Source organism: Pan troglodytes, chromosome 17 (genome assembly GCF_028858775.2).
Source record: "Pan troglodytes isolate AG18354 chromosome 17, NHGRI_mPanTro3-v2.0_pri, whole genome shotgun sequence".
Lineage (NCBI taxonomy): Eukaryota > Metazoa > Chordata > Mammalia > Primates > Hominidae > Pan > Pan troglodytes.
In genome coordinates, this window is record NC_072415.2 from 49,424,718 (window position 1) to 49,446,604 (window position 21,887).

At 39.9% G+C, this 21,887-nt stretch overlaps 1 long non-coding RNA gene and 1 other non-coding gene across 2 annotated transcripts in view; both read right to left on the minus strand.

The window, feature by feature from the left end:
* The window catches only part of LOC104003133 (uncharacterized), a 539,896-nt gene that overhangs the window by 397,905 nt on the left and 120,104 nt on the right, over positions 1–21,887 (minus strand). The window lies entirely within an intron of this gene.
* Positions 13,011–13,062, minus strand: MIR924 (microRNA mir-924). The gene has a single exon (NR_036008.1). It is a non-coding gene; the product is annotated as a microRNA mir-924 (primary transcript).

Here is a 21,887-nt window from a genome sequence, read left to right on the forward strand (position 1 = left end):
AGGAGTTCGAGACCAGCCTGACCAACATGGTGAAACCCCGTCTCTACTAAAAATACAAAAATTAGCTGGGTGTGGTGGCGCATACCTTTAATCCCAGCTACTAGGGAGGTTGAAGCAGGAGAATCGCTTGAACCCAGGAGGCAGAGGATGCAGTGAGCTGAGATCACGCCATTGCACTCCAGCCTGGCAAGAGAGCAGCCTGGAGAGCAAAACTCCATCAAAACAAAACAAAACAAAACAAAACAAAACAAAAAAACAATGGATGCATATTTTTAGGAGACAATTCTCAGTGGGTCTCTTGTATTTCTGCATGTGCTATGAGCAAACATGGTGATTGTCTTTGTTCTGGATTACCTTTATAAAGATGTTTATATAGTGAAGTGCTTTAGAAAAATAGAGCTCGTGTCTCCCTCAAGAAACAGCAGGTTTGCTTACTGCCTTGGAAATAGAGATAGTGTCTCCCTCTAGAGGACGGGTGTCCAACCCTTTGAATATAGGATTTCTTTGCTTATCTGTGGTGATGAATATCACAGAAATTATACATGGATTTTTTTAACCTTATCAGCTATTGTTAGTGTTAGTGTATTTTATGTGTGGCCCCAGACAATTCTTCTTCCAATGTGGCCCAGGGATGCCAAAAAGTTGGACACCCATCCTCTAAAGAAAACAGCAGTCAATGCTTCCTGCCTAGTGTAACAAAGATAGTATCTCCCTCTGGGGCTAATAGCAGACTTACTTATTGTTCTTTATAAGAGACTTGCCTTCTCAAAACTAACAATTTTTCTCCTAAAATGCAACCCACTATGTGTGCAGGGGTTCCACCCTGTGGAAACTGGTGCTTAGGGAACCAACATAAGAAATGTTGACAGTCTCACTATTGCTATTGTTGTATTAAAAAAAAGTCATTTGTCTCTGACTCAGGAATGTCTTGACTTCTGCCAGTATCCATGAAGATGTGGCAGGTAAACCTGTTAGCCTGCAAAAGGGGTAAAATTACATTCCCTTCAGGGTTCCTGGTAGCCCCTGATGGAATAGTGTAGAATAGACTTCCTTTAGCAAACCAGTCATTTGGAGGATCAATTATTAGTATTTCTTATAAGTTGTGGCTTTCATACTTGCTATCAAGGAATATTCAATCTGAATGTGATCTTAGAAGCTATCCGTCATTCTACGTATGAGAAAATTGAAGCTCTCGTTTATTTACCTAAAACAACACACTTAGTGGCAGAATTTGAGCAGATACTTAATTTTTCTGATTTTCTGTTGGTGTTCTTCTCAGCATATTCCATTGACTATAATAAAAACTAAACTCCATAGTCTACTTTAGTCTCAAAAAGGTAACTGATAGGTAAATTTTAGTGAGTAAAGTACGAAAATGGGGAATGAATATTACCTATCCCCTGTGGTAACAGGGTAGTGGGTTCACATAACAGTCCAGGTTGACATAGGCCTGGGCTTGGATCTAGCAATGATTTTCAAATCATGGAAGAAAACACTTTGACAAGGCACATTTTCCTCTTGGCTAGCTGCAGCAACATTTGCAAATGTTCTGAAGTATTTTTTGGATCTTAAATATGTCATGTGCATGGACAACAGGAATTAGCACTTTCTGCATTCATCCAAAATACAGGATTAGTTTCAGCCATCTTTTACACTTTTGGGAAAATCTTCCTTAAAGTGACAATAATTTAACCTCATTTCTCATTTTCTTTTGAGCCTCTACACTCTTATCTCTGAAAGCCAATAGCTTATTTTATGTTTTCTCCTCTTGGTTACTGTACTCCTCAGAATAGGGTATGTTATATACAGTGTAACAAACAATCTCCAAATCTCCTAGGCTTAAAATGAGTTTCATTTCTTGCCCATGCTACATTTCCACTCCAAGTCTTCTGGAGGTTTTCTCCTGCTTTATCCTCACCCTGGGACTCAGGCTGACTGAGCCCCACACCTTGAACACTGTATATTGTCATGACATCAGTTCTTGCAACATTTGTCTTGAGGTAATTTTGCTACCACTGACATTTTACCTGGCAAAATGTGTGCCACGGTCCTAAACAACTTAAGAGGAGAAAGAAGTGTATATCATGTGCCAGGAAAAGGCAGAAGAAATATGTGGTGACCCATGCTAATGATAGCCACAGTTATATTGACTTAGACTCAAACTTAAAGTTTTGGTTGAATATTTGCTCTCATTCCACAGCTTCACTTCTTATTTGGGATATTCTAATTATTTACGTTGATGATTTTTTCCTTACTCCAAATGATTCAATGCATTACAGTGGGGAATTATTGCATGGTGTTATGTAAGAGACACTTGTTTGAAGATTTTTTGAAAGATGATGTCAGAGGTTAAAAGAAAGCTAGAAAGAGAACTGAAAAAAAGCAAAGGGAAAGGGTGATTGGTCAAACAATAGAGAAGAGAGAGAATTGAAGGAGAGGCAAAATGAAAAGAAGGGAAAGGAAAGAAAGAGAAAAGTGAAAGGAGAATATATTGAAAAGAAAGCAAGCCAGTGGGAAATGAATACTGAGAGCAAAACTTGCACAGTTCAACATGCTTAAAACTCCCTGTTGCGGGGCTCAGGTGGCGGGGAATGGTATGAAAACCTATAAGACATTATTTAAATCTTATGATGTTGTGCCCCAGGGTTGAAACCAAGTCCTGGGCTCATCATCTCCAGTTCCCTGCTGGCTTAAAGAGAAATATGTGTGTATATATACATATATAGGCAATTGAACAAAAGTTCTGAATCTCAAAGCAACTAATGAAAACACATGCACAAATTCTTGAGATTCTTCTTCTTCCCTAGGGCTCACTTTTTCTTAGAAGAAAAAAAAAATGTGAGAACCCAGCTGAGATCTGAATTTTTCCCCCAACTCAACAGGAAAAGAAGTAGAATATTGCTGGCCCCAAAGTTCAAATACCAGGAGACCAAAATGACACTTCAATAAGTGGAGAAATGCTTGAACATATTTTTTGGTTGCAAGGTTTTCTTCTCTGTTCATCCCTTTATCTCTCTGATGAATGGCTTTTTAGGGGTGTATGTGTGTATGACTGAGAGAACGAGAGTGAGAGAGAGGCAGACACAGATAGACAGAGAGAGAAAAAATGAATTAGTGATGTGCTGGCGTCCACTGACATCTAACCATGTAAGTCAAATTAGCCATGATAGGAGTACAGTTACACCATGAAAATCACAACACCACACACACACGTGCACACACACACATAAATCAGGTTTGTTTATTTGTTTTTCAGAGAGTTTGTTGCTAAACATTTACCAGCACACCCTAAAGAGAGGAGAAAAAAATATGTGAAGAAAAAGAAAAAAGGAGAAATCAAAGAAAGAGAAAGCAAAAAGAGCATATTTGGATGTGGAAGAAGAAAAAGACAAGTTGAACTGTCTTAAATTCCAGCCCATGAAAGCCTTCCTTTTTTTAAATAAAGTTTTTGTTTTGTTTTGGTCTGGAATGTTTTTCTTTTAGTTTTTCATTTCTTTTTAACCAGTTATAGGCAAATGAGAGTTAAAGAACTATCCATGCACCTAGCTGAGAAACAGCTCTGCTTCTCTGCAGAGACTGAGTCTTTAAGGGTGAAAAACAGACAGCAAACTGCGGCAGATACATGTTTTGGTCCGACCGAGCATTAGACACATTAGTCCTCTCACCTGAAAGGCAAGCAGATTGCCCACTCCATCTGATCTTAGAAATACTGGAGTAAAATATTAGTGATGCTTATATCCCACCATGGAAACTTCTATTCTTTAAAAAATTGATCTCTGTATTTAAAATGCAAAATATCTGACTCATTAACACTTTAAACGTTTACATCTAAGTCTGAATGAACATCTGATGTTTTTATACATGGGAAAAAGAGGACTGAAAAATTCAAATGCAAAATTTTTTCATTTTACTTTTTCCTAGGACATTCAGATGACCCACTTATTAATATCCATAAAAGGGGAGAAAATACAAATAAACACACAGGATGGTGTTGATCTCAGATTTAAAATTAAATCAGTCAAAATAAAAGAACAAATTGTAGATTACTGCTTTGTTTTGTTATGTTTTGTTTTTTTCTTTAAAAAGGCTGAGGAAATTTATCAATACATGGGATGGAGAGTAAGATAGCCATCTCAAGGATATATATACTTTCCTACGTTTTCCTTAGCTGGGCTCACTGCAGTTTCACTCTACAGGTGGAAACACCCCAAAATAACAACTCAATTGCATAGCAAACCAGCCTGAAAATTACTACAGTAAGATCCCTTGTCTCCAAGGAGGCCAGAGGCCAGATGACTTCCAAAATTCCCAAATCTAAAGTTCTCTCCCCACTTTGGAGTACAGGCAGCAGGTAGCATCCAGGGTGTGGTTCCCGGGTGGGTCTGTGTGTCCTCAGATTGAAACAGGAGTGCAAAGGAGGCCACAGGAACTATAGCTGGCCACGTGAATCAAAACAAAAGAATAAGCACATATTGACATGGATTCAAATAATATGATAGAAAATCTCCAAAACAAAGAAAGATGTTCTCTGCTTCTCAGACTCATCTTTTACAAAATGAGCCTACCCCAAATTTTGTTTTCAACTCTAGCATTTTGGGCTGTCACAGGATGAGAACTCAGAAAAATCAGTGTGTGATTACCAGAAATCCTGGGGTTATTCTGTTGCGATTTCTTAGAATTATATAAAAGGACCTTGAAAGTTCCATTCCTTGCCTCCAGGGTAGGCAGGTGAGCATCAAACCAAAAACAAACAAAAACAGAAGAGATTTCATCTCTTCCCCTGCTAACCCATATCAATGTTTAATAACTTCCATCTACGTTTTAACATTTTCTTTCCTGCTTTCTTCTTATTGCAGAAGCATAGTGCTCATGTTTTCTTTGCTGTTGTTTGGCGAGATGCAGAAACCTGAGCGTTCTTGTTACACATTGTGTGTATATATGTGTGTGCGTGTGTGTGCCTGTTTATTTTTCTAATGAGTATGTTTGAAGGAGGTGGTAACCCACACAAAGTCTAGAACAGTACTGGACACACACAACACGTTCATTAGTTAGCTGCGGACTAAGCAACTGAACCTGAACCCTTTGCTCCTAGCAGGTTACTCCACTTGTTTTGATGATCTCTTGCTCATTTTGAGCTTGGCTACAGCAATCTGCATCTCCCCATCTTATCCAGGCTTCCTCTGCATCCCCTAACTCCATATAGGCGCACACACACACATGTCTTTGCCTCTCTTAACCTTAACCATTTCTAAAAACCTCCCTTAGACTCCACTCCACACGGGAACCCCCTACTCCCGGGCATCCATCTTCCTTTGAACCCTGCTGGAGTACATTCTCTTCTTAGGACTAATTGGCCATCTACAGTATGCCTTGAGCTACAATTTGATGCTGTTTCCATGCAGGTCTTATTTCTTCATTTATGTTATGTGAAATTCAGAAATATACACTACAGTTTATCTCTGTAGCACCCCCCGCCTCCACCCGCAGTGCCTAGCTCAGGCTTATGTATATAGCAGCTTGTGATGAGTATTTGTTGAAAGAATGAAGGAAAGAATCAATTCATCACTCAGATAATCAGGTCTTTAGCTGAGTAGCAATGGGCTACTATTTCAAAGATATAATAATTGTCTTTCACACAATCTTTTGTGGAGAGAATATACAATCTGTGTGATTAGGAAAGTCTTTCTCCCACTTGATTACCTATTTTAAGTAAAATTTACACCATTTCTTGAGGTTTTCTGCTCAGATTAGATCAAATTCAATTGGCTTCTTGATTTACACCCCTAGTAGTTTCTGCCTCTGTGATGCATATTATGTATACAACGAAAAATGTCAAAGTCTTTGCCCCCAAAGAATTCATGTTACTATGTGGAGGATAGGAAAAAACATGCTGTTGGACACTGAAAAAGGAATACTCTCCAGGCTATGCCTTGGAGTGGGCCAGGGAAGAACTCAAAATGGTTTGCTTATTTAGTTTATATTCGTTACTTGCATATAAATGGAACCTTGAAAAAAACAATCAATCTCTATGTATGAAATAAATAAACACACATTATGTAATAAAAGAACTAAAATTCTTGTTCTTGACTAATGGTTATATAATTTTTACTTTTCAAATATGTAGCCCAATGTGTAAAATAATGAAAGTGGAAATAATCTGGTTATGTTGGGAGAAAAGGTCTCATTCTGCTTTCTTTCTCTTTTTTGCCCAGACCCTAGTAAAGGCTCTAAAACACAATTGAAAACTCATGGTCAAATAAACACCTGGAGTGGGCATTTAAAAAATTGTTCTAAATACTGTAGTTCAAGTAGTTGAAGTTAGACTATGTTCCTGCAATCCTAAAGTACATAATTTAGGAAATAAAGTGCTTCTTTCCATATATTTAGGCCTTAACAAGTTTAAAAGTAAAAAAAATGGAGAAAATATATATTCAATCATTAGAAAATAGAGGGACAAATCTCATAATTCCAAGAAGTGATATAAAGAAAATACTGAATATATAATAAGATAATTGTAGCTGATAGCACTAAAGTGGACCATCAAGAAACCTCTCCAAAGACTACCCCTCCAAATGTTGAGCTGTTGTTGCCATGAAGAACAATTATTTCCCAAAATAGGGGTACAATTTTTATCAGAGTTATGGCCCACGACCGAAAGAATTGTGTGGCTGACTTGGAAACATTTTCTATGTTTCTGAATATTCATAAGTTGAAAAATTAATATTAAGATGGACAGAAACACTGCCTTGTTTGTTGTTTTGTTGTTGTTATTTACTCCCAAGTAATATTTTCTCTTTTTTTGCCTGCTATATTTTAAGTGAAGATGTTTTTCCTTTAAAGGTGTGTTAGTCTGTTCTTACATTGCTATAAAGAATTACTGAGACTGAGTAACTTATAAGGAAAATAGGTTTAACTGGCTCACAGTTCTGCAGGCTGTATAGGAAGCACGGCTCAGGAGGCCTCAAGAAACTTACATTTGTGGAGGAAGGTGAAGAGGAAGGAGTCACATCTTACATGACTGAAGCAGAAGAAGAGAGAGAAGGGGGAAGTGCTACACACTTTAAAACAATCAGATCTTGTGAGAACTCACTCACTATCATGAGAACAGCAAAGGTGATGTCCACCTTTATGAACCAATTACCTCCCACCAGGCCCCTCTTCCAACATTGGGGATTACAATTTGACCTAAGATTTGGGTGGGGACATGAATTCAAACCATATTATTCTGCCCCTGGCCCTTCCCAAATCTCATGTCCTTCTCATTACAGAATACAATCATCCCTTCTCAACAGTCCCCCTCAGCATAAACCCAAAAGTTCACAGTTCAAAGTCTAATCTGAGTCAAGGAAAATATCTTCTGCTTATGAACCTGTGAAATAAAAGGCAAGTTACTTACCTCAAATATACAATGGGGGTACAGGCATTGGGTAAATATACCCATTCCAAATAAGAGAAATTGGCCAAAACAGAGGGGCTGCAGACTCCATGCAAGTCCAAAACCCAGCAGGGCAGTCATTAAATTTTAAAGTTCCAAAATAATCTCCTTTGACTCTAAGTCTCACATCCAGGCCACACTGATGCAAGAGATGGAGCTCCCAAGGCCTTGGGGAGCTCCACCCCAGTGGCTCTGCAGGGTACAGCCCCCTCAGCTGATATTACAGGCTGGCATTGAGTGCTTGTGGCTTTTCCAGGTGCACAGTATAAACTGTCAGTGGATCTACCATTCTCTCTAGGAGGGAGGATGGTTGCCCTCTTCTCACAGTTCCACTAGGTAGTGCCCCTGTGTCCGGGGGGAGGGGGGCAAACCCACATTTTGCCTCTGCACTGAAGCAGAGGAAAATCTGCCCTTGGAGCAGGTTTCTGTCTGAACATCCAGGATTTTCATACATCCTCTGAAATCTAGGCAGAGGCTCCCAAGCCTCAACGCTTGCCCTCTGTGCACCTGCAGGCTTAACACCGCATGGACGCCAACAACAGCTACAACTTGCAGCCTCTGGATCAGTGGCCTGAGGTACATTTGGGGCCCTTTTAGCCACTGTTAAAACTGAAGTGGCTAGGACGCTAGGAGCAGTGTCCCAAGGTTTCACAGAGAAGCAGGGCCCTGGGCCCAGCCCACAAAACCTCCTAGGCCTCTGGACTTCAGATGGGAGGGGCTGCTGTGAAGGTCTCCGAAAGGCGTTTTTTTTTGTTTTTGTTTTTTGTTTTTTGTTTGAGACAAAATTTCGCTCTGTCACCCAGGCTGGAGTGCAGTGGCATGATCTTGACTCACTGCAACCTCTGCCTCCCAGGTTCAAACAATTCTCCTGCTTCAGCCTCCTGATTAGCTGGGATTACAGGCACATGCCACCATGCCCAGCTAATTTTTGTATTTTTAGTAGAGAAGAGGTTTTGCCATGTTGGCCAGACTGGTCTCAAACTCCTGACCTCAAGTAATCTGCCCACTTTGTCCTCCCAACGTGCTGGGATTATAGGCATGAGCCATCGGTGCCCAGCCTGAAATGTCTTTGGGGCATTTTTTCCCACTGTCTTGTTTGTTAACATGTGGCTTCTGTTCTCTTATGCAAATTTTTGCAGCTGGCTTGAATTCGTCCCCCGAAAATGATTTTTTTTTTTATTGAGACGGATCTTGCTCTGTCACCCAGGCTGGAATGCAATGGCACAATCTCTGCTCACTGCAACCTCTGCCTCCCAGGTTCAAGTGATTCTCCTGAGTCAGCCTCCTGAGTAGCTGGGATTACAGGTGTGCACCACCATGCTCAGCTAATTTTTGTATTTTTAGTAGAGATGGGGTTTTGCCATATTGGTCAGACTGGTCTGAAACTCCTGACTTTGTGACCCATGCACCTCAGCTTCCCAAAGTGCTGGGATTACAGGGGTGAGCCACTGCACCTGGCCGAAAATGGATTTTTATTTTCTACCACATGGTCAGGTTGCAAATTGTCTAAACTGTTACGATCTGCTTCCCTTTTAAATATAAGTTCCAGTTTCAGATAATCTCTTTGCTCATGCATACGATCATACACTGTTAGAAGCAGCCAGGCCCATCTTGAATGCTCTGCTGCTTAGAAATTCCTTCCATCAAATACCCTAAATCATCATGTTCAAGTTCAAATTTCATAGATCCCTACAGCAGGCGCACACTGTCACCAGTCTCTTTGCTAAAGCATAGCAGAGTTGAGAGGTGACAACATGCTGGCGGCTCCCGCTCACTCTCGACGCCTCCTCGGCCTTGGCGCCCACTCTGGTCATGCTTGAGGAGCCCTTCAGCCCGCCGCTGCACTGTGGAGCCCCTGTCTGGGCTGGCCAAGGCTGGAGCGGCTCCCTCTGCTTGTGGGGAGGTGTGGAGGGAGAGGCGTGGGTGGGAACCGGGGCAACGCGCAGCGATCATGGGCCAGCACAAGTTCCGGGTGGGCATGGGCTCGGCGGGACCGCAATCAGAGCGGCCGGCCTGAGCTGCCGGCCCAGGGTAGTGAGGGGCTTAGCACCCAGGCCAGCAGCTGCTGAGGGGGCGCCGGGTGCCCCAGCACTGCTGGCCTGCCCGCGCCATGCTTGAATTCTTGCCAGGCCTCAGCTGCTTCCCTGCAGGGCAGGGCTCAGGACCTGCAGCCCGCCATGCCCAAGCCTCCCCAACCCTCCCCCCACCCCGTGGGCTCCTGCGTGGCCCAAGCCTCCCCAACAAGCACCGCCTCCTGCTCTGTGGTGCCGGGTCCCATCGACCGCCCAAGGGCTGAGGAGTGCAGGCATGCAGCCCGGTACTGGCAGGCAGCTCCGCCTGTGGCCCTGGTGCAGGATCCGCTAGGTGAAGCCAGCTGGGCTCTTGAGTCTAGCTGGGACTTGGAGAATATTTATGCATAGCTGGAGGATTGTATACACACCAATCAGCACCCTGTGTCTAGCTTAAGGTTTGTAAATGTACCAATCAGTGCTCTGTGTCTAGCTAATCTAGTGGGGACTTGGATAACTTTTGTGTCTAGCTCAGGGATTGTAAACGCACCAAACTGCACCGTGTCAAAATGGACCAATCAGCTCTCTGTAAAATGGACCAATCAGCAGGATGTGGGTGGGGCCAGATAAGGGAATAAAAGCAGGCTGCCCCAGCCAGCAGTGGCAACCCTCTCAGGGTCCTCTTCCACACTGTGGAAGCTTTGTTCTTTCGCTCTTTGCAATAAATCTTGCTGCTGCTAGCTTTTTGGGTCCGCACCTTCTTTATGAGCTGTAACACTCAGCACAAAGGTCTGCAGCTTCATTCCTGAGGCCAGCAAGACCACGAACCCACTGGGAGGAATGAACAACTCCAGAAGGGAGTATTGAACAACTACAGACGCGCTGCCTTAAGAGCTGTAACATTCACGGGAAGGTCTGCAGCTTCACTCCTGAAGCCAGCGAGACCACCAACCCACCAGAAGGAAGAAACTCCGAATGCGTGTGAACATCAGAAGGAACAAACTTTGGACACACCATCTTTAAGAACTGTGACACTCACCGCGAGGGTCCGCAGCTTCATTATTGAAGTCAGTGAGACAAGGAACCCACCAATTTGGGACACAGAGTGACCTTTACTCCAGTTCCTAGTAAATTTCTCATCTCATCTGAGACCTCCTCAGCCTGGACTTTATTTTCGTATCACTATCAGCATTTTGGTCACAACCATTCAACACAACTCTAGGAAGTTCCAAACTTTCTTTCGTCTTCCTGTTTTCTTTTGAACCCCACAAACTGTTCCAACCTCTGCCCATTACCCAGTTCTAAAGCTCCTTCCATGTTTTCAGGTATCTTAGTAGCAATGCCTCACTTCCTGGTACCAATTTTCTGTGTTAGTTCGTTCTTACACTGCTATAAAGAACTACCTGAGAATGGGTAATTTATAAAGAAAAGGGTTTTAATTGACTCACAGTTCTGCAGGCTGTACAGGAAGCATGGCTAAGGAGGCCTCAGGAAACTTAGAATTATGGCAGAAGGTGAAGGAGAAGCAGACAGATCTTGCATGGCCAAACAAGGAGGAAGAGGGCAAAAAAGTTGTTGCCACACACTTCTTTAAACAACTGGATATCATGAGAACTCGCTTAGTATCACGAGAACAGCAAGCGGAAAGTCCTCTCCCATGATCCAATCATCTCTCCCCAGGCTCCTCCTCCAACAGTGGAGGTTACAATTTGGCATGAGATTTGTGTGGGTGCACTAATCTAAACTATATCATATAGCCACTGTGACCACAAAGTCCATCATACTATAAGCATATTTAAGTCACACATTCATTATAGATCTTGTCTTCACAGGCCCTCCCTGGGTCACAACTTCAAGATTTTAGATAAAGAGATCAAGCTGGCTTGGGTGTGCATGCAACTCGTAAGGGTCAGAAGAAAAGACAGTTGGCTCTGCCCTTTCCTGAACTATAAAACCAGCCATAGTCCTCTGAAGGAGGTGTGTGCTTGAGATTTTGATCCATTGTGCTGTAATTAATGACTTAGGGGGAAAGGCATTAAGATGTAGGTTTGAAACTGCAAATTACTAGAACAACTGCCTGTTTCATATTCTGCTATTTACAAACTGTGGTGGGGGAAAACAGTAACAACCTATAAGGAATCTTGAAAAAAGAAACTGCATGACAGAGGAGATCATTGTTCTCTGTATTGCAACACACATTCAGAGGCCCTTGAAGTGAAATAACTTAGATATTTTTTTCTTTTTTGTTTGTTTTCTGTTTTTCCCTTTGGGCCGTCTACAAGTGAACCAGTCTAAATTGGTTTAATCAATCAATAGGAATTTGCAATTCTATGCTAAGTGCAACAACAGATAGTAAAAGACTATAAAATACAAAGAGGTATTCTGTGAAATTGGGGCATACAAGAGACAGGCTTCCCCTGCTCCTTTGATCAGTCTCTCAGATATCTCCCAGGGCTTGAATACCAGACATGTCACCACTTCCAAATACTTCAATATTGGCTACCAGAGGAGAAAGATTCACTTCTGGTCTGTCATTCTAATATGGTCTTTAGACCCATGGGGCTAAGTGATAAAGGTTCACAAGTCTTCTGTAATATTGAAAACAAACAAACAAACAAGAAAACACTAAATTAAAGCCTTTTTCAGGTAACTAAGAAAAACCTGCTCAGACTTAGATCAATGTCAGGCTTCTTTGCTTTGTGTAAAGTAACAACTCATTGGAATAACTCTGGTTGAAGTGATATAGCTTGTGCTGATCAAAAAATTTGGAGAGTATATACCTATGATTAGTAAAAATGTCAAAAAGCCTATTGCTAAATAATTTAAAATGTGGAGTCCTCAGTGGAAAAATTATCTGTGTGCCTATTATTGGGGTTCAGAAAACAATACCCAAAAATATGACAATGTGCTCTTCCAAAGCACAGGGTTTAGGCTTTTCTCTGAAATTTCCTTATCTACTTTAAGACTGGACCTGCCAAAGGAACCCAACTGCCCTCCATTCCCTCTCTGAAATCTCATTACCTATCACAGAAAAGAAGACAGGAATGCAACCATATCTGGAGGGACATTTTTATAAGATAATGTCTCTCAGCCTTATTTGAATTCCAAAGAGAATCATTTCCAAGTTAATTTTTGTCTGTTGAGTCCATTCATTCCCCCTAAAAATCATTTACTACCCCTCAAAATTGCTACAACCTTGATTGCCCCTTCTCCTGAGAAGGTTATATAAATACCTGGACCTCATTGAGTTATTGGGCCATCATTCTCCTGTGATTCCCTCGTACTCCTGAACATTAAATAAATGTTGTATGCCTTTTTGTATTATTAATCTGCCTATTTTCAGTTTATTTTCAGCAAACCTTTAGAGGGCAGAGGGGAAGCTTTCTTTGCTCCTACAGTATATACCAATGAGATTTACAGAGGCAAAATGAGAACTTTATTTTCTAAAAGCAATCTGCAGATTGGGGAGATGCAGCCTTCAGTGCAAACCAAAATACACACCGAAGAGGGGTCAAGGAGTAGAAAATTATTATAAAGGCAAAAACCACAGGATGGAAGGGAATCAGTTGTAGACTCTAGGTTGGATGGCCCTTAAGCAAGACATCACAAGACTCTATTGACTGGCTTAGGTGGTCTGTGGGTGGTCAGTTGAGGAATTTTCACCAGCAATCTATCTTAGGATAAATAACAGAAAATGGTTTAGTTTGATTGCAGAAAGAGGTCCTGTGACACTTTTAAAACATTTTTCCAAGAATACAGAGTATGTGATCCCTTCCTCACCCAGCCTTGGCTGCCTGGTTCTGTTTTAACCTTGAGCACCTCAGTTAGCCAAGAGAAGTCCATTTTGTCCATCAGCCAAGAGCATATTTTAACCGTGTGTGGAATAGAAACCCAAACCCTAAGTGAATCCTTCTTTATATGAGTCTCTTTGTACCATTTTCTCTACTCTCCAGCTCAGACATGAATTTAAATTTTCCTTTTTGCCCCAATTTTTATCTATAGATTCCTCAAAGTAGTCTGAGGAATGTGAGGTATGTAACATTTTTCATGCCCAGAGAACCATGAGCATGAGACTTCACTCACCCTCTCATCCCACACATCCATGCTTGGAGGGTAATTGTTTAAAGGCATTTGGTTTTTTTCTTGCCTTCCGTGTAGTTTCCAGACTAGCTGATAAACTTCCTAAAATATTACCCCAAGTTTTACAATGTGACCCTCACCTATTTTCTTCATGTTCCTGGGATTTATGATACAAAGAATAATAAATAATCAACAGCTTATTATTTCAATAAACAATATACCTTATTTAAAAATTTTTTAGGAACTGCCTCTAACTTCTGCTTCTTCATTTTTTCTTTGAAAATCCACTTGGAACTGCTGTAAATGCTAACAGCAGCATATATTCAGGACTACTTGAATCTATGACTCTTGGACAGCAGTCCTCAACCTTGGCACAAATAAACTGTTCAATTATATTAATTTTGCTTCATTTTCAACCTTTAGGTGCACAGAATGTTAGAATAGGTAGCTAGGCAGACATGAGCATGGCAGGAGAGGGCCTTCTACCCCGTGAAGGGCAACCATAGCTGGTGCCAGGAAATGGCAGTCTCCCAAAAGACAGAAAACACACGAAACTGGTGATCAGTAGCTTCCTAAGATCTCAGGAGTTTGGTGAGCAGGCTTAAGTATGCACAGTAAAAGGCAAAATGGTAGAGTTTAATTGGTATATGATCTTCCTCTAGGAACACTTGACTGGTAAGGGAAAAATGCCTCAAATGAGCATGTGCACAATTTCAGTAAACACTGTGCATGCAGCCCCTCTCAAGTGCTGACAGACCACTGCACGTGTGTACAGATAGCCAGCCCAAAAAAAATCAAGGGAGATGAAATGCAAACCCCAGAACCACGCCAATGTATAAAACCCCAAGTCAAGGGTCGGATGGAGAGCACATGGATCTCTCAAGTCACCCACTTGGCCCTTTTCCATGTTTACTTTACTTCTTTTCATTCCTGCTGTAAAACTTTTTAATAAGCTTTCACTCCTGTATTCCTAGGCTTACTATGACTGATCAATAAAGGTCACTGAGATTCAGATCATAAGATTTAGATGGGTAAATATGGCAAATATTAGGGTATTTTCATTCTTTCCTCTGGGAGTCAATGTTATCTCTCACAAATATGAATGTTACATTAATACTAACTGACAATATTAAGACTGTTAAATGAGCTTTCCTCTATCCCAGCATCTTGAAGCATGGTGTTCTAGGTGTTAGGAAGTAGAATTTTACATACTCTTTTCTTTAAAGGTCAATATGACCTATTATTTGATGGAGAATTTCATGTTAACACAAACAGATTGTTGTGAGGAAAAGTTAAAAATGCCCACAGTTTTAAAATACAACGCAAGATTCAAAGAAACTAAATGTTTGTAAACTATTGCTTATATCCAAGTACTTGAATCCCTGATAGTACGTTTCCTTTTTTCTGACTTTAACAAAATAATAGCATTTTCTGAGCCCTTACTATGTGCCAGTCACATATTTAATCCTTTCATACATCCATTATTTTATTTAATTCTCACAACAATTCTAGGGTGTAGGCATTATCACTACCATTTTAGATGTATGAAAACTGTTCATAAAATGTTAAGTAACTTGGCTAAAGTCATCAGTAATGTATAGTATTCAGATTCAAAGTCACGTTTATTTGAATCCCAAGATCACTTTTCTTGGCAGAATTAAATAATTAATTTAAGAAATTGAGAATTACTGATTACCAATCACAGTAAGAATTAGAGGTTTATATGCCTTGAGATCTCAACTTAGATCTTCCAGAAATCAATTTTAACATCTGGACAGCTAGTTAAAGATACTGTGCCAGAATAAAACCTAATTTCCAAGTAACAAACATTTCCTTTTAAGTTTGATTAATGATAATTATTATGCCAGGATACACTTAACTATGTATTAAATGAAATGATTAGTTTAAATCATGTAAGCCTGAGGATGAAGAATAAGACTTGTATTGTGTTAACTCCAATGAAAATAGGACAAAGGTGACTTTATGCTTGATTTAACTAACCTGTTTGCATGTTGGCTTGCAGTTTCATACAGGTTACATAAGATTTAAGTGCTAATCATGTTCTGAGGTTGAGGAATGTTGTTGCTGTTATAAATGAATGTAGATTCCCATCTCTTCCCTCAACATGCTCTTTCCCTTACCCTCCACATCATCTAGTCCCATTGCTTTAAAAAGCATCTATATATTGTGATTCTTCAACTCATATATCCTAATTTTCTCTCTTTTCAGAACACCAAATTTAAACATTTTACTGCATCCTTGCCCTCTCCATATATAAATCTGAAGTGTATCCATGCTTTGTGTAGCCAAAACAAGACTACCGATAACACCTCTTCCTACCCCAACCTAATCAGCTTCATTTCCACTCTCAGTTTCTATCTGAATACAAATTATTCTAAGGTAGAGTCCTTACTACCTAATACAGCTGTTTCATCTGTCAAGAATGTGCCTCCTCCTGATATCTGCATATCGTCTTAGCGTATTTGTTTCTTTTTAGCATTGTCAAGGAATGACTCAAAGATACTTAGTTGGAGTGTAATTGAATATGCACATATGTGAGGGAGCTCAATGCTGTATAGATCATCTCTCCAAACAAAGATAAAGGATGAGTTTATAAAAGTGAAAACTGCAGACTATCTGTGAAACACAGTCCTGTATTTGTTTGCTATTTATTGGCCTGTTTGGTTGTTGTTGTTGTTGTTGTTGTTTTCCCTTGGGTAAGCTGATTGAATGAAGGCCATTGAGAGGGCAGTTTGCCCTTAATTAGGTCCACATAGTTGTCAAAGAAAGCAAAACCAATTTTTAAGGTTTTTGAGAAGCCTTGTGATTTCAATTGGTGTGTTATATCTCTATGCATGGGTGATTGACTGTATTTTGGTCAATACCTAAACCTTATTTAGGCCAGACTCACACCATTTTCCTTCATTATAATTTATCATCATTAATATCATAGCTCATATCATCCTCTGAGACAGACTTTCTTTGAGCCATCAGCAATGGTAGCTACACATTTCATCTCTTTCACATCCCCTGACTTAATTTTCTTTACTGAACATAACTTGGTCTGATTTTAAAATGTTTAACCATTGATTTACTTACTGTCCCCTCTTTCTCCATGAAATGCATGTTCCAAGAAAGCTGAGCTATTTTCCCCCAAGAACAATGATAGAGTAGATGTTGAATACATATTTATTGAAAATCATGATGACTTTTTAAATGAATAAACATCAGCCATCATGTGCCTTACCTTAGGCAATGAGTTCCAGACCCAATTTTATAGTATAACATTTCTTAAACTCCATCCTATCACCACACTCTACTCCTGTCACCGTGGACTCTAAGCACTATACTTTCTTCACCATTCTGATACTTGTGTGTAATTATCTAGCTTCTCTTGCTTTGTTCAACTCATCCACCCAGTCTGTAAACCCAAACATTATTTTTCTTATAATGGCAACAGTAATATCTAAATATATATTTTATTGTGAAAAACCTCAATAACTGCAGACATATACAGAACAAACTTTAAGCCTATTCTCACTTAAACACCAAAATTGTACAAATCTCATCAGAGGAAATTGCTGTTAACAATTTAGGCTTCATCCTTCCAGACAATTTTTTCAAATGAAAGCTCACATTTCTCATCAGTGTCTATTCCTCACAAGTCCATCTTCCAAGGAAAGCTTCCTTGATTCCCAGAACAATCTGGCTTTTCCTCTAAGATAGTCTTTTGGCTGAATGGCATATGGCTTTGAACTGAAAATTAACTTTTCATCTAAACAGGACATTTTATCCCATTAAGACTCTGAACTCTACTAGAGGCAAGAAGATTTCTTGTACTTTGAATTTCCCACTGTCCTAGGCACAGTGTATTTTTTTTAATAAAGAAAGTAGATATCTTGAAATATCTGTGAGATTTGTATAGAGAAAAACTGAAAGTGTGGCATACAGCCTGGAAATCATAAAGAACACATCCAACTAAGTACAGCTCTATTATGCGCTTTTGTTATCAACAATGCTTTAGACTCTGTGGGCTATATTTATCTGAAATAGAGGTTACTATTAAAAAGTGTTTTTATATCATCTTCAATACATGATTATTTTAAAACTTGTTTAAAAATGGGACTAAAATAAAAATGCATCTTTTTAAAGTTTAAGAATTTTTATAATCAGATTGAAACAGGAAAGTTCCCTGACCACCTCATGGCACATGAGACAGGGGTGTGGCTCATTTGTTTGTCCATCCCATGCTCAAACTCCTTATAGGAGGGGGAGCATGCAGGTGAGCAGGTGCAGGAGTCTGGGTGAGCGGTTTTAGGCTCCGTCCTGTGGCAGTGTCTAGGGGTGTTACAGTGCTCTTTTAGCCTTGCCATTCGGGGATGGCTTAAATGTTAAACAGTTCAGTGAAAGCTCAGTGTGACATCCTTTTTGGGTTCCCACACCCAGTGCATCCTGAATTCTTGTCCAGTGTCCGGGAAGAATCAGGTCACACAGACTTGAAGGATGGCAAATGTGGGGATTTTATTCAGTGATGGAGGTGGCTAGATGTAAAGCTGCAGAGGGGATGGAGTGGGAAGATGATTTTTCCCTGGAGTTTGACTTTCCCGTGGCTTACCTCCTCTCTGACTGTCCCCAGCCAAACTCCTCTCAACATTCAGATGCCTCCTCTCTTTTCTCCTTCTCTGCCATGCCACTCTGCTGCTCTGCTGCTTGTGGAGCCTGGGGTTTGGAGTTTATGTAGGTACAGGATGGGGGGTGGGTGGGCATGGTGGGCCAAAAGGCAACATTTGGGTGCAAAAACAGGAATGGCTTTTCTCATTTAGGGCCATGGGTTTTCAGGCTTGAGGGTGGGGCCTTTGCCAGGGAACCATCCTCTTATACCCAGTATTTCCCTGTATCCTGTCCATACCAAGATTATTTCAATATAGACCCTCAGACCAAAAACTCTTGAATAGCTATCTCACTACTATTTTGGTTGCAGACATTGATTTTGTTACTTTCTTCTTTTGGAGAGATCTGGTTAGTTTACTATTGTTGTCTTTTTATTTTATTATGCTATTATTGGCCAAATCATCAGAGAAAATATGTGAATGCATGAGAGAACTAAAGATTTATTCAATTTAATCAAAGTCTAAATAACTTGGGAGTCTGAAAGGATACACAGACACAAATTTAAGATCTTATAAATATATATGCCTAAACACATACGTATAAATTATATATATAAAAATATATATTTTTATGTATATATCAAATGCCACGTGTGGTCTTTTTGTGTAGTGAAAAGATTAACCAACATTTAGAAGACTTATTTTGTAATTCCAATGCTGACCTATACTCACTGTTCTTGTGACTTGGACAGCATCTCTCTTGGGAAGTATTTCTCTCTTGGGAAATACTAGGACAGATAGTTTATCCAGTTGGCTACGCAGCTAAACATGCCCACACAAATATTCAGTGTTTATGTTTGCATATGTGTATGAATTACTGATGTGGTTTGGGGGTAACCCCTCCCAAATCTCATCTTGAATTGTAGTTTGTATAATCCCCATGTGTCATGGAAGGGATCCAGTGGGAGGTAATTGAATCACAGGGGCAGTTATCTCCATGCTGTTCTCCTGATAGTGAGTGAGTTCTCATGAGATCTGATGGTTTTATAAAGGGCAGTTACCCTGCACAGGCCATGCCTTTGCCCCTCCTTCACCTTCTGCCATTGATTTTGAGGCCTCCCCAGCCATGTGAAACTGTGAGTCCATTAACCCTTGTTTTTCTTTATAAATTACTCAGTCTTGAATGTATCCTTATAGCAGTGTGAGAATAGACAAATGCAATTACCCTGGTTTCTGAAGTCACACTTAGAACATATTTTCACTGAATATACTATTGTTACCTAACTTTACTGCAAAACCCTAGGCTTACTACTTAATTTTATACCACTCCCTTCAAAACTAGAGAAAGAACCTTTTTTCCCTTTGACTTGGGGCATGACTGCCGGCAACAACCTACTGCTGAATTGCCTGAGTAAATAGAGAATAGGAGATTTCTTAAACAAGTGAATTATTTAAATCTGCATATGCAGTGAGACCTGTTAGGCAAAACTTCTGCTTATAAGACCCCCAGGCTCTTAGGAAGATATTTGATATGTAATTTCCTAAACTGCTTACTGTAGTTTTTGCATCTTATTGTTTATTTTGCACGAAATTGTATTGTCAGTAGGAATGTTCCCAGAGAGAGCTTTGATTGAAATATGCTTGGATGAGCATTAGGCTTTTTTTTTTTTTTTGCATGTAATAATATTAAATCTTCAAGTTATTGCTAGTTGGATATTTGCCAAGATTTGAATACAAACGGTTTCTTTTTCGTGTTTTCATTCTGTTTGGTTCTTTTAAATAATGCACATTTTCCCCTGAGTTAAGCAAAAAAGATGTAAAAATAAATGATATGTCTTTAATTAGTAAACACAAATATTTCTAACACATGCCCGCTCCATTTCTAGGGTAAGAGAGGGTTCCCCAGGTTCCTTTGTTCTTACAGCCTCATTTTTCTCTGGCTTTCTAGTCTATGGCTACTGGCTTTGAAGTCAACTCACTTTGGGCCAAAGAAAGTCTTATATTAACCTGGTATATTCAAGTCAATAGGTTAGTAGGTACCAAACACTGTATCTGACAACCTATTGACTTGAATATGCAGGGTCATGAAGCCTTAAGAGTTCTTGACAAGGCTGTTCTTCATTGCCCTGAACTCTGGCTCCAGGACCCTGCTCTTCCTGGTATAGGGAGCAGAGCAAGTTTTCCCACATGAGACCAGTTTTCAAACATAACTGGCCAATCACTGTTGTAAAACCAATCACTCCTAACGCGAGAGATCTGTCAGACAGCACCAACACACACACACACACACACACACACACACACACACACAGAATGTATTTTTTAAATGTAAGAATTCACACAACATTCTGAAACATTTCAAATATCCTGACTTTTTTTTTTCTCCTCAACTTTTGGTTTTGGTTTGGTTTTCGCCCTTCTTCTCTTTCTTCCTTCTCCTTTGATACTTTGACTTCTTTCCTTTCTCTCTGCCTCTTTGTTTCTCACTACTTTTCTGTCTCTTCATCTCTGTTCTTCTGTACTTTTCTCTCTTTCTCTCTTCTTTTTCTCCTTGTAGGGACATTTTTAAAAGGCACACCTTCTTAAGGTTCCATCTAGTCTCCTTCCTTTTTCTACCAGTTTCTCAACTGACAAGAACTGAGTTATAGATGATGTCCTCAGTGGCCTACAAAAGGCAAATATGATAATATACAATTCTTGGTGTAATTATGGTCTAAATAGTTTTAAAGTGGACTGAAAACTTGGTGCCTAGTTTGCAGGAAAAGTACAAGGAAGAAGTAGGGAGCAGGTTCCTTGCTGTTTTGCCAAGCATTTAAGTTGAAGTCCAACTCTTTTTCCATATTTACAGCTTCTCTGTTCTACAGTAATTTCTCTCTCTGTATGATTCCCTATTATTTGATAATCTACAGCTCATAATTGAACTAGTCTATGATTTTGTCATGTGTCTTACCCTTGATCCAACACACCCCTACAGTGTAAAATGTATTCTTTGGGAAAAGAACTGATATCATGTCTTGCTTGTGTATGACTAGGCCACATTCATGTAAAAATTCATCAAATATTTTCTCAGTGATTAAGTTGTAGTTCATTAATGTCCTAATTATTAATATTTTTATTATGTGTATAGTATAGGAACAAATAGACTCCATCCAAGTTAAATCATCCTTTGTTATGGATCTCCATGTAGCCAAATACTTTCTAAGTGAAAAAAGTTCTCATCTCTATTCTTTCTCCATTGTTGACAATATTATAGCCTCTTTTTTCCTCCACCAGGAAGACGTAAAAAGTAACTACCATATTCATTTTCGTGTGGACTTCCAAGTTCTTCAGTCACACACCCTTTCTGAGAGCAGGTCAGTTTTCTAGATGACTTGCAGTAAGAAAATTTACTTGATCACAAACCTGTCCCTGATCTGTAGGGACTGGAGAGTTTAAAAAATCATTTCAAGGTAAGTATACATTCAATTGGCTGTTGGAAAGAAAATACTAATAAACAGAATGAATCGTGACTTAATTTGAATATTGTGCTGATTAGCTTCAGGTTTGGTATTCTTGATAAGTCTCTTACCATTACCCTGGTAATTGAACACTGGCTCCAGTAATAAAGGTAGGGCCAACTGTTCATCCAACAACAAACCAGGAAGGAATTAAGAGCTTGGCAATAATGATGCAGCTTAGAAAGTAAACGTCTTGCATTTTGGGGGACAGACTTATTTCTTGGGATTAGGAACCCATTACAATTTTTGTTACGTG